The sequence below is a fragment of the Musa acuminata genome, unplaced genomic scaffold (assembly GCF_036884655.1).
Source record: "Musa acuminata AAA Group cultivar baxijiao unplaced genomic scaffold, Cavendish_Baxijiao_AAA HiC_scaffold_944, whole genome shotgun sequence".
Taxonomy (NCBI): domain Eukaryota; kingdom Viridiplantae; phylum Streptophyta; class Magnoliopsida; order Zingiberales; family Musaceae; genus Musa; species Musa acuminata.
Genome location: NW_027021163.1, coordinates 20,001 through 24,609, shown reverse-complemented (window position 1 = coordinate 24,609; position 4,609 = coordinate 20,001). Strand labels below are relative to the sequence as shown.

At 35.1% G+C, this 4,609-nt stretch overlaps 1 protein-coding gene across 1 annotated transcript in view; it reads right to left on the bottom strand.

The window, feature by feature from the left end:
* Positions 1-3,906: 3,906 nt before the first annotated feature.
* The window catches only part of LOC135665131 (cytochrome b6-f complex subunit 4), a 2,852-nt gene continuing 2,149 nt past the window's right edge, over positions 3,907-4,609 (bottom strand). Inside the window, exon 1 of the mRNA XM_065177133.1 lies at positions 3,907-4,609. This exon is cut by the window's right edge and continues 2,149 nt beyond it. The gene's annotated coding sequence lies outside the window, so the exon portion shown is untranslated.

Below are 4,609 nucleotides of genomic sequence, written 5' to 3'. Positions count from 1 at the left end.
GTCATCATTCCTTTTGGTTCGCACAACCAAAAAATTATTCTGTGGGTTTACAGGAAGATGAAAAAATACGGAATTGTATCAAGAACTATGTACAAAAAAATAGGAGAATATCCTCGGGTTTCGAAGGAATCGCTCGTATAGGAATTAAAAAAAGAATTGATTTGATCCAGGTCATAATCTATATTGGATTTCCAAATTTATTAATAGAGGGCCAAACACGAGGAATCGAAGAATTACAGATGAATGTAGAAAAAGAATTTCATTCTGTGAACCGAAGACTCAACATTGCTATCACAAGAGTTGAAAAACCTTATGGGCAACCTAATATTCTTGCGGAATATATAGCTTTACAATTAAAAAATAGAGTTTCGTTTCGAAAGGCAATGAAAAAGGCTATTGAATTAGCTGAACAAACGGATACAAAAGGAATGCAAGTACAAATTGCAGGGCGGATTGACGGAAAAGAAATTGCACGTGTCGAATGGATCAGAGAGGGCAGGGTTCCCCTACAAACAATTCGCGCTAAAATTGATCATTGTTCCTATACAATTCGAACTATCTATGGAGTATTAGGCATCAAAATTTGGATATTTGTGGACGAGGAATAATAGACCTTTATTTATCTTGCCATTCTGGCCAGTGATAGAACAAAAAATAACAAACTGTTTCATTCTTTTTCCGTTAAATCAAACAAAAATGAGCAATTCTAATTCTATAAGGTTGAATAAAAATTCGATTGACCATTTGTTATAATTGCTATGCTTAGTGTGTGACTCGTTAATTTTTCTTTAGAGTTTAGAGTTGGAATTAAAAAAAAATAGACTAAACCCTACTTAAACTTAATAACTATATAAAATAAATAAAAACAAAAATAAAAACAAAATAAACTAATAACCAACTTATTGCTTCGTATTGTCGAGATCCCAAGAAACAGTCACTATATGAGATGAGTGGATCAATCATATAGTTGCAGCAACTGCAACTAAAATCTTTTCCATAAAAAATCAGATTATGGGTTGTGAAACAAAAATAAAGGGATGTGGATAAATGGAAGGATGATAGAAAGAGAGAACAAAAATATCAATGATATATGATTCCAATATGTATGGTCTATGAATTACCTCATAAAGGCAATGTGATAAAGCATCAATACTGAATGAATATAAATAATATAAATAATAATAAAGAGCCTCGGGTTAATAAAAACTAAGGAGATTGACTCGAGAAGGAATTTTGTTGGGAGCTCCATTGCAGAGTTCAGGCCTAACCATTAACGGAGAAGCTATGGGAACGACGGAACCTGTGACTGCATAGGATTCTACTGAAAACGAATCCGAATAATTCATTGGGTGGGATGGCGGAACGAACCGAGAAAAAATTTATTTATTCTGAGAAGTCATGGGTTGACCTAGGAATAAAACAGTAAAGAGTAAATATTCGCCCGCGAAACCTTTATTTATTGAGATTACATTACAATATTTTGGCATCATTTGATAAGGGTAAAAATAAGGATCAAGGATCGTTATAAAATAAAAAGCATTATCTATAATTTATATCTATAAATATGCATAACATAAATATTCTAGCTGTATATCCTGTATATACATCTTCCTGTATAACAAAACAAATTCAATATTAATAAATGTCTTAGTGTATTAGTTTATTAAATACATGCGTATCTGTAATATTATTGAATCCTTTCATTCGCGAGGAGCTGGATGAGAAGAAACTCTCATGTCCGGTTCTGTAGTAGAGATGGAATTAAGAAACGACCATCAACTATAACCCCAAAAGAACCAGATTTCGTAAACAACATAGAGGAAGAATGAAGGGAATATCTTGTCGGGGCAATCGTATTTGTTTCGGCAGATACGCTCTTCAGGCACTTGAACCCGCTTGGATCACAGCTAGACAAATAGAAGCGGGGCGAAGAGCAATGACACGATATGCGCGTCGTGGTGGAAAAATATGGTTACGTATATTTCCCGACAAACCTGTTACAGTAAGACCTGCGGAAACACGTATGGGTTCGGGGAAGGGATCCCCCGAATATTGGGTATCCGTTGTTAAACCAGGTCGAATACTTTATGAAATGGGCGGAGTATCAGAAGCTGTAGCCAAAGCAGCTATTTCACTAGCTGCGTCCAAAATGCCTATACGAACTCAATTTGTCAGGATAGGTATGTAGAACTAAACAGTGTATTGAGGATGAAAAAACAACGGCAAGTTTATTTATTTCTGGACAGAGAATATTTCTTTTTTCCTTCATCCTTTGCATTAAAATAACGGATTCCAATAAAATGATATGATTCAACCTCAGACCCTTTTGAATGTAGCGGATAACAGCGGAGCTCGAGAATTGATGTGTATTCGAATCATAGGAGCTGGTAATCATCGATATGCTCATATTGGTGACGTTATTGTTGCTGTAATCAAAGAAGCAGTGCCTAATATGCCACTAGAAAGATCGGAAATAATTAGAGCTGTAATTGTACGTACTTGTAAAGAACTCAAACGTGACAACGGTATGATAATACGATATGATGACAATGCTGCGGTTGTCATTGATCAAGAAGGAAATCCAAAAGGAACTCGAGTTTTTGGTGCGATCGCTCGGGAATTGAGACAGTTGAATTTTACTAAAATAGTTTCATTGGCTCCCGAGGTATTATAAATACTACTAGATGGGACTATGATATATCAGAACATCTAAAATAGATCAAATTTAGTAGATTAGTAGATTGTGTCTCACGCATATACTTTTAATAATAAATAATTTTATAATAATAAAAAAAAAAAAAAAAGAAAGAAAATAAAACAAAGAAAAAAAGGAAACATGTTGATTATATCAAAATTAGGAGGCACCAATAATTATAGTTCGTCATGGGTAAGGACACTATTGCCGATATAATAACTTCTATAAGAAATGCTGACATGAATAAAAAAGGAACGGTTCGAATAGCATCTACTAATATCACCGAAAATATTGTGAAAATACTTCTACGAGAAGGTTTTATTGAAAACGTTCGGAAACATCAGGAAGGTAACAAATATTTCTTGGTTTCAACTCTGCGACATAGAAAGACTAGGAAAAGAATACACAGAACTATTTTAAAGCGTATCAGCCGACCCGGTTTACGCATTTATTCCGACTATCAACAAATTCCTAAGATTTTAGGTGGAATAGGAATTGTAATTCTTTCTACTTCCCGAGGTATAATGACAGATCGAGAAGCTCGACGAGAAAAAATTGGAGGCGAACTTTTGTTATATATATGGTGATCCTCCTCCTCTGGTATCCTAATTTTCTCTCTAACTTCCTATTTGTGAAATAGAGAGGAAAAGTGAGTTATATAACTCTTCCTCCATTAGTTGATACTTCAAGGAAGTTACCTGGAATGAAAGAACAAAAATTTATTCATGAAGGTTTAATTACTGAATCACTTCCCAACGGTATGTTTCGGGTCCGCCTAGATAATAAAGATGTAATTCTAGGTTATGTTTCGGGAAGGATCCGGCGCAGTTTTATACGGATACTACCTGGGGATAGAGTCAAAATTGAAGTAAGTTGTTATGATTCAACCAGGGGACGTATAATTTATAGACTTCGCAACAAAGATTCGAATGATTAGGTGATTTTTAAAGCATTCCTTTCATGACGATACAATTCGAAGTTAAAAAAAAAAATTCAAGAGACTTATTTTCTTCCAAGGAATAGATTAAAAATTAAGGTAAGGAATAAGAAATATGAAAATAAGGGCTTCCGTTCGTAAAATTTGTGAAAAATGTCGACTGATCCGTAGGCGCGGACGAATTATAGTGATTTGTTCCAATCCGAGACATAAACAGAGACAGGGATAATCTTTCTAAAAAAGAACTTTCTAAAGAAAAGACAAAAATAAAGGATTTCTTTTAATATGAAATGGATATTTCCGTATCTTTTCTTTCCGTATATTTCTGACTTATATTTATAAGATGATAAAATATGACAAAAGCTATACCAAGAATCGGTTCACGTAGGAATGGGCGTATTGGTTCACGTAAGAATGGACGTAGAATACCAAAAGGAATTATTCACGTTCAAGCAAGTTTCAACAATACCATTGTAACTGTTACAGATGTACGAGGTCGGGTGGTTTCCTGGGCCTCCGCTGGTACTTCCGGATTCAAAGGGACAAGAAGAGGGACACCCTATGCTGCTCAAGCGGCGGCATTAAATGCTATTCGTACAGTAGTTAATCAGGGTATGCAACGAGCAGAAGTTATGATAAAAGGTCCTGGTCTCGGAAGAGATGCAGCATTACGAGCCATTCGTAGAAGTGGTATACTATTAAGTTTCGTACGTGATGTAACACCTATGCCACATAATGGATGTCGACCCCCTAAAAAAAGACGTGTGTAGAAATAAGAAAAAAACGGATTTCAAGAGAAATAAATAATTCAATGATCTGATCAAATAATAGTATTAGTATAGTATGGTTCGAGAGGAAGTAGCAGGATCCACTCGAACACTACAGTGGAGGTGTGTTGAATCGAGAGTAGACAGTAAACGTCTTTATTATGGTCGTTTCGTTCTGTCCCCGCTTATGAAAGGTCAAGCCGATACTAT